Source organism: Dendrobates tinctorius, unplaced genomic scaffold (genome assembly GCF_039654945.1).
Source record: "Dendrobates tinctorius isolate UK_male_01 unplaced genomic scaffold, ASM3965494v1 ptg000432c, whole genome shotgun sequence".
NCBI lineage: Eukaryota > Metazoa > Chordata > Amphibia > Anura > Dendrobatidae > Dendrobates > Dendrobates tinctorius.
In genome coordinates, this window is record NW_027362095.1 from 211,488 (window position 1) to 224,091 (window position 12,604).

Genomic DNA, 12,604 nt, shown 5'->3' on the forward strand with positions numbered 1-12,604 from the left:
GCTGCTGAGGTGAGGAGATGGGAGGCTACTGAGGTGAGGAGATGGAGGCTGGTGAGGAGATGGGAGGCTGGTGAGGAGATGGGAGGCTGCTGAGGAGATGGGAGGCTGCTGAGGTGAGGAGATGGGAGGCTGCTGAGGTGTGGAGATGGGAGGCTGCTGAGGTGTGGAGATGGGAGGCTTCTGAGGTGAGGAGATGGAGGCTGGTGAGGAGATGGGAGGCTGCTGAGGAGATGGGAGGCTGCTGAGGAGAGGAGATGGGAGGCTACTGAGGTGAGGAGATGGAGGCTGGTGAGGAGATGGGAGGCTGCTGAGGAGATGGGAGGCTGCTGAGGTGAGGAGATGGGACGCTGCTGAGGAGAGGAGATGGGAGGCTGCTGAGGAGAGGAGATGGGAGGCTGCTGAGGTGTGGAGATGGGAGGCTGCTGAGGTGTGGAGATGGGAGGCTGCTGAGGAGAGGAGATGGGAGGCTGCTGAGGTGTGGAGATGGGAGGCTGCTGAGGTGAGGAGATGGGAGGCTGCTGAGGAGATGGGAGGCTGCTGACTTGTGGAGATGGGAGGCTGCTGAGGTGTGGAGATGGGAGGCTGCTGACGTGTGGAGATGGGAGGCTGCTGCTGAGGAGAGGAGATGGGAGGCTACTGAGGTGAGGAGATGGAGGCTGGTGAGGAGATGGGAGGCTGCTGAGGAGATGGGAGGCTGCTGAGGAGATGGGAGGCTGCTGAGGTGAGGAGATGGGAGGCTGCTGAGGTGAGGAGATGGGAGGCTGCTGAGGAGAGGAGATGGGAGGCTGCTGAGGAGAGGAGATGGGAGGCTGCTGAGGTGTGGAGATGGGAGGCTGCTGAGGTGTGGAGATGGGAGGCTGCTGAGGAGAGGAGATGGGAGGCTGCTGAGGTGTGGAGATGGGAGGCTGCTGAGGTGAGGAGATGGGAGGCTGCTGAAGAGATGGGAGGCTGCTGAGGTGAGGAGATGGGAGGCTGCTGATGTGTGGAGATGGGAGGCTGCTGACGTGTGGAGATGGGAGGCTGCTGACGTGTGGAGATGGGAGGCTGCTGACATGTGGAGATTGGAGGCTGCTGAGATGACCAAAAAAATTCTAGAATTCCACTTTTTTCAATTTCAACGCACTTTGAATTTTTTTCCCATTTTCGAGTACGCTATTTGATAAAGCCAATCATGTCATTCAAAAGTACAACTCGTCCAGCAAAAAACAAGCCCTCACACGGCCATATTGATGGAAAAATAAAAAGTGGGTATATATGACTGGGAAACATCTTTATTTGGGAAACTAGCTGAAGAGCCCGGCGCTGCCCGGGCATAGTAACTAACTGTGGTTAGTTATAGCAAATTATAATTATCCGCCATCCCATAGTCCCGTGCCCATATACCCATCATACATATCCTCCATCCCATAGTCCCATGCCTATATACCCATCACACATCCTCCATCCCATAGTCCGGTGCCCATATACCCATCATACATATCCTCCATCCCATAGTCCCGTGCCCATATACCCATCATACATATCCTCCATCCCATAGTCCCATGCCCATATACCCATCATACATATCCTCCATCCCATAGTCCCATGCCCATATACCCATCATACATATCCTCCATCCCATAGTCCGGTGCCCATATACCCATCACACATCCTCCATCCCATAGTCAACCATAGTGACATCATAATGAGGGGCGGGGCTTGATGCGCACACACTGGTTCCCCAGTATGCAAATAGGGGCATTATAACATCACAATGAGGGGCGGGGCTTGACTCGCACACACTTTTTCCTCATTATGTAGATAGGGGCAAAATTGGTGAATTGGAACGCACGGGGTTAAAATTTTGCCTCACAACATAGCCTAGGACACTCTCGGGTCCAGACGTGTGACGTGTGACATTTTGTGGCTGTAGCTGCGACGGTGCAGATGCCTATCCCGGACATACACACACACACTTTGAGCTTTCTATATTAGATTGTTCTGCGCTCGCACTGCGGTGCATGGACTGGGCGCCGATCTCCTGGCCTGCATCCTCATACATGCTGTGAGGCTGCTGAGTTCTAGTCAGGAGACCGGCGGCCCGTCCATGTACTGCGGTCCGAGCGCAGATCGATATCCACCGACAGCTTCATACATGTACAGAAAACAATACAATAATCTACAATCAGAAATACAGATTATAAAAAAAATCACAATCTGGTTTCAATTATTTTTTAAAAAAGTATGTGACTCATTTCCTTAACCCCTTACCTACAATTGACGTAATATTCCGTCCATGTGACCCTGGACCTAATTACCATGGACGGAATATTACGTCATCGCGATCAGCGGCGCCCACGTGGTGAGTGCCGCTGATCGCGGCCGAGTGTCAGCTAATTATCATAGCTGACACCCGGCACAATGTGTCAGGGGCGGTCACGGACACGATCGCGGTGTACCGGGGGTTAAAAGGAAGCATCGGCAGGGAGGGGGCTCCCTCCGTGCTTCCCTGAGCCCCCCACGGCAGCGCAATGTGCAGCGCTGCTGCGGGGGGGCTCTTTCCCTGCAGGTCCCCGGATCCAATATGGCGACGGGGACCTCCGGGGGCCTGCAGGAAGCTGGCTTCCTCAGTGCCTGCAAAGCGCAGGCATGAGGAAGCCTGTGCAGTGCCTGTGACTGATCGCTGATCTGTCACAGTAATCTGTGATGTGACAGATCAGCGATCTGTCACAGGACAGTTATGTCCCCCCTGGGACATTGTAATAAAGTAAAAAAAAAATTAAAAAAAGTGTAAAAATAATAAAAAAAAAATCGCTAAATAAATTCAAAAAAAAAAAAAAATATTCCCCAAAAAATTCATTTTTTGCAAATAAAAAAACCCAAAAACAATAAAAGTACACATATTTGGTATCGCCGCGTCCGTAACGACCCGCCCTATAAAACTGTCCCAATAGTTAACCCCTTAAGTGAACCCCTTAAAAAATAAAAATAAAAAACGAAGCAAAAAATAATGATTTATTATCCTACTGCCGAACAAAAAGTGCAATAACGCGCGATCAAAAAGACGCATATAAATATCCATGGTACCGCTGAAAACGTCATCTTGTCCAGCAAAAAACAAGCCACCATACAGCATCATCAGCGAAAAAATAAAAAAGTTATAGCTCGCAGAATAAAGTGATGCAAAAATAATTATTTTTTATATAAAATTGTTTTCATTGCAAAAAAGCGCCAAAACATAAAAAAAGACCTAAATGAGATATCGCTGTAACCGTACTGACCCGAAGAATAAAACTGCCTTATAAATTTTACCGCACCCGGAACGGCATAAACGCACCACCCAAAAGAAATTCATGAAACGCTGGTTTTTGTTCATTCTGCGTCCCAAAAAACGAAATAAAAAGCGATCAAAAAATGTCACATGCCCAAACATGATACCAATAAAAGCGTCAACTCGTCCCGCAAAAAATAAGACCTCACATGACTCGGTGGGTCAAAATATGGAAAAATTATAGCTCTCAATATGTGGTGATGCAAAAACTATTTTTACAATAAAAAGCGTCTTTAAGCGTGCGACAGCTGCCAAACATAAAAACCGCCATAAATAGTAAATCAAACCACCCGTTATCACCCCCTTAGTTAGGGAAAAATAATAAAATTAAAAAAATGTATTTATTTCCATTTTCCCATTAGGGCTAGGGTTAGGGCTAGGGCTAGGGCTAGGGTTAGGGCTAGGGTTAGGGTTAGGGTTAGGGCTAGGGTTAGGGCTAGGGTTAGGGTTAGGGCTAGGGTTAGGGCTAGGGTTAGAATTGGGGGTTTCCACTATTTGCGTACATGAGGTGCTCTCCAAACGCAACATGGCGTCTGATCTCAATTCCAGCCAATTCTGCGTTGAAAAAGTCAAATGGTGCTCCTTCCCTTCCAAGCTCTGCCATGCACCCAAACAGTGTTTTACCCCCTCATATGGGGTATCAGCCTACTCAGGACAATTTGCAAAACTACTTTTGGGGTCCTATTTCTCCTGTTGCCCTTAGGAAAATAAAAATTTTGGGGCAAAAATATCATTTTTGTGGAAAAAAAATGTTTTGTTATTTTCACGCCTGGGCGTTATAAACTTCTGTGAAGCCCTTGTGGGTTCAAAGTTCTCACCACACATCTAGATAAGTTCTTTGGGGGGTCTAGTTTCAAAAATGGGGTCACTTGTGGGGGGTTTCCACTGTTTAGGTACATCAGGGGCTCTCCAAACGCGACATGGCGTCCGATTAGAATTCCAGCCAATTTGCATTGAAAAAGTCAAACGGCGCTCCTTCCCTTCTGAGCTAAGCCATGCGCCGAAACAGTGGTTCCCCCCCACATATCAGGTATCAGCGTACTCAGGACAAATTGCACAATAATTTTTGCAGTCCAATTTCTCCTGTTACCCTTGGTAAAATAAAAAAAATTGAACCTGAAGTAATTTTTTTTGTGAAAAAAAGTTAAATGTTAATTATTTTTAAATATTCAAAAAATTCCTGTGACGCACCTGAAGGGTTAATAAACTCCTTGAATGTGGTTTTAAGCACCTTAAGGGGTGCAGTTTTTAGAATGGTGTCACTTTTGGGTATTTTCTATCATATAGACCCCTCAAAGTGGCTTCAAATGTGATGTAGTCCGTAAAAATAAAATGGTGTTGCAAAAATGAGAGATCGCTGGTCAAATTTTAACCCTTATATCTTACTAACAAATAAAAATGTTGGTTCCAAAATTGTGCTGATGTAAAGTAAACATGTGGCAAATGTTACTTATTAAGTTTTTTGTGTGCCATATCTCTGTGGTTTAAGGGCATAAAAATTCAAAGTTGGAAAATTGCGGAATTTTCAAAATTTTTGCCAAATTTCCATTTTTCTCACAAATAAACGCAAGTTATATGAATGAAATTTTACCACTAACATGAAGTACAATATGTCACGAGAAAAGAATGTCAGAATCACCGGGATCCATGGAAGCGTTTCAGAGTTATTACCTCATAAAGGGACAGTGGTCAGAATTGTAAAAATGGGCCCGGTAGTTAACGTGCAAACCACCCTTGGTAGTGAAGGGGTTAAAGAAAAAGAAAAATATACCTAAACAGAGTATTGGGTATTTTAACAAATGATTAATAAGTTACAGTACAGTAGAGCTCATCCAAAAGAGTCTACCTTGTTGTGGTGGCGGCTTAAAATTCTTTTGGCCAGAACAAAAGCTGCTGGCTATATGTATGATCTGGGAAATGTTAATGTGTGATTGGTGAGGACGTGGTGCAGAAGTGGAGTTTTTCCAAGAGTGGGTAGTGGGACTCTTGAGGGGTGGAGGCAGGGCTGGGGTGGAGCCTGGACAGAGTCTCAAGGGGGTCCAAACATTTTTACAGTATGGGGCCCTGAAATTCCTAATGGCAGCCCTGCTGGGCAGAAACACAGCGTTCCTCTTGCAAACTAGTGCTTTTGACAATGAGTGCTTGATCTTTAATGCTTGCCATGACCACAGTAAACGCTCTTGTCTGGTTACTGTAGTGTAGTGATTGTCCTGTTTGCCATCCTCCTGAAAGTTCCCTGTTTTGATCCCGGGCAGAAACATGTGGCTTTTCTTTATTTTGATCACAAACGTATATTGTTGGCTTAATTAGCCTTAGTTAGCATATTCTATTGCTGGTTTAATGAGCATTACTTTTACCAATGTGATTATTTCTACCCGTTTTTGCTTTTGGCAAGCATGTGTGTTTTTGACAGTGTCTAAGTGTTCCTAATTCAAGTAACACCTGATAGGATCAAGGTGCGAAAGCAGGCATCTAGGTGCTTTTTCTTTTTGGCTTTTGGACAAAGGCATGAGAATGTTTTGTGGAGCATGGTTTTGTTTCCCTGTTTGTTCTTTTTCTCCAATAGCCTGACAAATGAAAGGTTCCTGTGTTGCAAAATGCACTTTGTCCTGTCTTCAGACATAGAGGAAGACCTCTTGACTTTGGCTGGCTGTTTTTTTCTTTTTCAAGTTCATTTCAGCATGTTTAAACATCTTTTGATTTGCATGGAGTTTCTGAAGTGTAGTGGTTGTCACGTTCATCTCACACGTGAACGGTCCCCAGTTCGAAACTAGATAGAAGCATGACCTTAGGCGTTGATATTAAAACTTTTGACGTTGAGTCTTTGTTCTCGATGGCTCGTCATGACCACAGTAACCTTCCGCAGCCAGTTTCTGTAGTGTAGTGGTTATCACGTTCGCCTAACACGCGAAAGGTCCACATTTTAAAACTGGGCAGAAACACGCTGTTACCCTTTGGTATCCAAGCTTTTGACTTTCAGTTCTTGATCTCGATTGCTTGTTGTCACCACAGTAAGCGCCTGCATCCGGTTTCTGTAGTGTAGCGGTTATCACGTTCGCCTCACACGCGAAAGGTCTCCAGTTCGAAACTTTGCAGAAACACAGCTTTTCTCTTGGAAAACGATCTTTTTGACTTTCAGTGCTTGTTCTTTATTGCTTGCCATGACCACAGCATTTTTTTTTTTTAAACGGTTGGTTTCTGTAGTGTAGCGGTTATCACATTCGCTTTACTCGCGAAAGGTCCTTAGTTGAAACTGGGCAGAAACACAGCGTTTCTCTTGTAAACTAGCGCTTTTGCCAATGAGTGCTTGATCTTTAATGCTTGCCATGACCACAGTAAACGCTCTTGTCTGGTTACTGTAGTGTAGTGATTGTCCTGTTTGCCATCCTCCTGAAAGTTCCCTGCTTTGATCCCGGGCAGAAACACGTGGCATTTCTTTATTTTGATCACAAACGTATATTGTTGGCTTAACCCCTTCCTGACATGAGACGTACTATCCCGTCCACAGTACCCGGGCCCGTATGACCGGGGACGGGATAGTACGTCTACCGCGATCAGCGGCGCCCACGTGGTGAGCGCCGCTGATCGCGGCCGGGTGTCAGCTGATTATTACAGCTGACACCCGGCACAATGTGTCAGGGGCGGTCACGGACCGCCCCCGACACGTTAACCCCTTGCACACCGCGATCAAACATGATCGCGGTGTACCGGGGGTTAAAGGGAAGCATCGGCAGGGAGGGGGCTCCCTCCGTGCTTCCCTGAGCCCCCCACGGCAGCGCAATGTGCAGCGCTGCTGCGGGGGGCTCCTTTCCTCCAGGCCCCCGAATCCAAGATGGCGACGGGGGCCTTCGGGGGCCTGGGGAAGCTGGCTTCCTCAGTGCCTGCAAAGCGCAGGCATGAGGAAGCCTTGTGCACTGCCTGTGACAGATTGCTGATCTGTCACAGTGATCTGTGATGTGACAGATCAGCGATCTGTCACAGGACAGTGATGTCCCACCTGGGACTATGTAATAAAGTAAAAAAAAAATTAAAAAAAAGTGTAAAAATAAATTTAAAAAAATCGCCAAATAAATTAGTAAAAAAAAAAATATATATTCCCCAATAAATTCATTTTTTGAAAATAATAAAAAAAAAAACAATAAAAGTACACATATTAGGTATCGCCGCATCCGTAACGACCTGCCCTATAAAACTGTCTGAATAGTTAACCCCTTTAGCGAACCCCTTAAAAAACAAAAATAAAAAACGAAGCAAAAAATAATGATTTATTATCATACTGCCAAACAAAAAGTGCAATAACGCGCGATCAAAAAGACGCATATAAACATCCATGGTACCGCTGAAAACGTCATCTTGTCCCGCAAAAAACAAGCCACAATACAGCATCATCAGTGAAAAAATAAAAAAGTTATAACTCGCAGAATAAAGCGATGCAAAAATAATTATTTTTTATATAAAATAGTTTTCATTGCATAAAACCGACAAAAACATAAAAAAACGACCTAAATGAGGTATCGCTGTAACCGTACTGACCCGAAGAATAAAACCGCTTTATCAATTTTACCGCACGCAGAACGGTGTAAACGCACCCCCCCAAAAGAAATTCATGAAACGCTGGTTTTTGTTCATTCTGCGTCACAAAAATCGGAATAAAAAGCGATCAAAAAATTTCACGTGCCCGAAAATGGTACCAATAAAAACGTCAACTCGTCCCGCAAAAAATAAGACCTCACATGACTCGGTGGGTCAAAATACGGAAAAATTATAGCTCTCAATATGTGGTGATGCAAAAACTATTTTTACAATAAAAAGCGTCTTTTAGCGTGCGACAGCCGCCAAACGTAAAAACCGCCATAAATAGTAAATCAAACCCCCCGTTATCACCCCCTTAGTTAGGGAAAAATAATAAAATAAAAAAATGTATTTATTTCCATTTTTCCATTAGGGTTAGGGCTAGGGTTAGGGCTAGGGGTGTGTTGGGGTAGGGTTAGGGTAGGGTTAGGGTTAGGGCTAGGGCTAGGGTTAGGGCTAGGGTTAGGGCTAGGGCTAGGGTTAGGGCTAGGGTTAGGGGCGTGTTGGGGTTCGGGTTGGAGTTAGAATTGGGGGTTTCCACTGTTTGGGCACATCAGGGGCTCTCCAAATGCAACATGGCGTCTAATCTCAATTCCAGCCAATTCTGAGTTGAAAAAGTCAAATGGTGCTCCTTCCCTTCCAAGCTCTGCTATGCGCCCAAACAGTGTTTTACCCCCACATGTAGGGTATCAGCCTACTCAGGACAAATTGCAAAACAATTTTTGGGGTCCAATTTCTCCTGTTACCCTTAGGAAAATAAAAAATTGGGGGCAAAAATATCATTTTTGTGGAAAAAAATGATTTTTTTATTTTCACGTCCGAGCGTTATAAACTTCTGTGAAGCACTTGGGGGTTCAAAGTGCTCACCACACATCTAGAAAAGTTCCGTGGGGGTCTAGTGTCCAAAATGGGGTCACTTGTGGGGAGTTTCAATAGTTTAGGTACATCAGGGGCTCTCCAAACGCACATGACACCCGCAGACCATTCCATCAAAGTCTGCATTCCAAAACGTCACTGCTTCCCTTCCGAGCCCCGACGTGTGTCCATACAGTAGTTTTCTCCCACATATGGGAAATCAGCGTACTCAGGACAAATTGGACAACAACTTTTGGGGTCCAATTTCTCCTGGTACCCTTGGGAAAATAAAAAAATGGTGACTAAAAGATCATGTTTGTGGAAAAAATAAGAATTTTTTATTTTCACGCCCGGGCGTTGTAAACTTCTGTGAAGCACTGGGGGGGTCAAAGTGCTCACCACACATCTAGATAAGTTCCTTGGGGGGTCTAGTTTACAAAATGGTGTCATTTGTGGGGGGTTTCCACTGTTTAGGTACATTAGGGGCTCTCCAAAGGCAACATGACACCCGCAGACCATTCCATCAAAGTCTGCATTCCAAAACGTCACTACTTCCCTTCCGAGCCCCGACGTGTGCCCATACAGTAGTTTTCTCCCACATATGGGGTATCAGCATACTCAGGACAAATTGGACAACAACTTTTGGGGTCCAATTTCTCCTGGTACCCTTGGGAAAATAAAAAAATGGTGACTAAAAGATCATGTTTGTGGAAAAAATACAAATTTTTTATTTTCACGCCCGGGCGTTGTAAACTTCTGTGAAGCACTGGGGGGGTCAAAGTGCTCACCACACATCTAGATAAGTTCCTTGGGGGGTCTAGTTTACAAAATGGTGTCATTTGTGGGGGGTTTCCACTGTTTAGGTACATTAGGGGCTCTCCAAAGGCAACATGACACCCGCAGACCATTCCATCAAAGTCTGCATTCCAAAACATCACTACTTCCCTTCCGAGCCCCGACGTGTGCCCATACAGTAGTTTTCTCCCACATATGGGGTATCAGCATACTCAGGACAAACTGGACAACAACTTTTGGGGTCCAATTTCTCCTGGTACCCTTGGGAAAATAAAAAAATGGTGACTAAAAGATCATGTTTGTGGAAAAAATACGAATTTTTTATTTTCACGCCCGGGCGTTGTAAACTTCTGTGAAGCACTGGGGGGGTCAAAGTGCTCACCACACATCTAGATAAGTTCCTTAGGGGGTCTAGTTTCCAAAATGGTGTCATTTGTGGGGGGTTTCCACTGTTTTGGTACATCAGGGGTTTTCCAAACGCGACATGGTGTCCGATCTCAATTCCAGCCAAAAACGTCAAGTGGCGCTGCTTCCCTTCCGAGCTCTGCCATGCGCCCAAATAGTGGTTTACCCCCACATGTGGGGTATCAGCATACTCAGGACAAATTGCACAATAACTTTTAGGGTCCTGTTACCCTTGGGAAAATAAGAATTGAGGGTGAAAAGATCATTTTTGTGGAAAAAAATATGATTTTTTAATTGTATGGCTTAATGTTATAAACTTCTGTGAAGCCCATGGGGGTTCAAAGTTCTCACCACACATCTAGATAAGTTCCTTAGGGGGTCTATTTTCCAAAATGGTGTCATTTGTGGGGGGTTTCCACTGTTTTGGTACATCAGGGGTTTTCCAAACGCGACATGGTGTCCAATCTCAATTCCAGCCAAAAACGTCAAATGGCGCTGCTTCCCTTCCGAGCTCTGCCATGCGCCCAAATAGTGGTTTACCCCCACATGTGGGGTATCAGCGTACTCAGGACAAATTGCACAATAACTTTTAGGGTCCTGTTACCCTTGGGAAAATAAAAATTGGGGTGAAAAGATCATTTTTGTGGAAAAAATATGATTTTTTAATTGTATGGCTTTATGTTATAAACTTCTGTGAAGCCCATGGGGGTTCAAAGTTCTCACCACACATCTAGATAAGTTCCTTAGGGGGTCTATTTTCCAAAATGGTGTCATTTGTGGGGGGTTTCCACTGTTTTGGTACATCAGGGGTTTTCCAAACGCGACATGGTGTCCAATCTCAATTCCAGCCAAAAACGTCAAATGGCGCTGCTTCCCTTCCGAGCTCTGCCATGCGCCCAAATAGTGGTTTACCCCCACATGTGGGGTATCAGCGTACTCAGGACAAATTGCACAATAACTTTTAGGGTCCTGTTACCCTTGGGAAAATAAAAATTGGGGTGAAAAGATCATTTTTGTGGAAAAAATATGATTTTTTAATTGTACCGCTGTACGTTATAAGCTTCTGTAAAGCCCTTGTGGGTTCAAAGTTCTCACCACATATCTAGATAAGTACCTTGGGGGGTCTAGTTTCCAAAATGGGGTCACTTGTAGGGGGTTTCCACTGTTTAGGTACATCAGGGACTCTCCAAACGTGACATGGCGTCCAATCTGAATTCCAGCCAATTTTGCATTGAAAAAGTCAAACTGCGCTCCTTCCATTCTGAGCTCTGCCATGCGCCGAAACAGTCGTTCCCCCCCACATATCAGGTATCTGCGTACTCAGGACAAATTGCACAATAACTTTTGCAGTTCAATTTCTCCTGTTACCCTTGGTAAAATAAAAAAAATTGAACCTGAAATATTTTTTTTATGAAAAAAAGTTAGATGTTCATTTTTTTTTAAATATTCAAATAATTTCATGTGACGCACCTAAAGGGTTAATAAACTTCTTGAATGTGGTTTTGAGCACCTTAAGGGGTGCAGTTTTTAGAATGGTGTCACTTTTGGGTATTTTCTATCATATAGACCCCTCAAAGTGGCTTCAAATGTGATGTGGTCCTAAAAATAAAATGGTGTTGTAAAAATGAGAAATCGCTGGTCAACTTTTAACCCTTATAACTTCCTAACAAAAAAAAATTTTGGTTCCAAAATTGTGCTGATGTAAAGTAATCATGTGGGAAATGTTAGTTATCAAGTTTTTTGTGTGCCGTATCTCTGTGATTTAAGGGCATAAAAATTCAAAGTTGGAAAATTGCGAAATTTTCAAAATTTTCGCCAAATTTCCGTTTTTCTCACAAATAAACGCAAGTTATTTGAATGAAATTTTACCACTAACATGAAGTACAATATGTCACGAGAAAACAATGTCAGAATCACCGGGATCCATGGAAGCGTTCGAGAGTTACAGTACAGTGGTCAGAATTGTAAAAATTGGCCCGGTCATGAACGTGCAAACCACCCTTGGGGGTGAAGGGGTTAATTAGCCTTAGTTAGCATATTCTATTGCTGGTTTAATGAGCTTTACTTTTACCAATGTGATTATTTCTACCCGTTTTTGCTTTTGGCAAGCATGTGTGTTTTTGACAGTGTCTAAGTGTTCCTAATTCAAGTAACACCTGATAGGATCAAGGTGCGAAAGCAGGCATCTAGGTGCTTTTTCTTTTTGGCTTTTGGACAAAGGCATGAGAATGTTTTGTGGAGCATGGTTTTGTTTCCCTGTTTGTTCTTTTTCTCCAATAGCCTGACAAATGAAAGGTTCCTGTGTTGCAAAATGCACTTTGTCCTGTCTTCAGACATAGAGGAAGACCTCTTGACTTTGGCTGGCTGTTTTTTCTTTTTCAAGTTCATTTCAGCATGTTTAAACATCTTCAGCTTTGCATGGAGTTTCTGAAGTGTAGTGGTTGTCACGTTCACCTCACACGCGAACGGTCCCTAGTTTGAAACTGGATAGAAGCATGACATTAGGCGTTGATGTTGAAGCTTTTGACATTGAGTCTTTGTTCTTGTTGGCTCGTCATGACCACAGTAACCTTCCGCAGCCGGTTTCTGTAGTGTAGTGGTTATCACGTTCGCCTAACACGCGAAAGGTCCCCAGTTCGAAACTGGGCAGAAACACGCTGTTACCCT

General features: G+C 44.3%; 1 non-coding gene across 1 annotated transcript; it reads left to right on the forward strand.

Moving 5' to 3' along the window:
* The first annotated feature begins 12,519 nt into the window (after nucleotides 1-12,519).
* TRNAV-AAC (transfer RNA valine (anticodon AAC)) lies at nucleotides 12,520-12,592 on the forward strand. Its single transcript has one exon. It is a non-coding gene; the product is annotated as a tRNA-Val (tRNA).
* The last annotated feature ends 12 nt before the right edge of the window (nucleotides 12,593-12,604 follow it).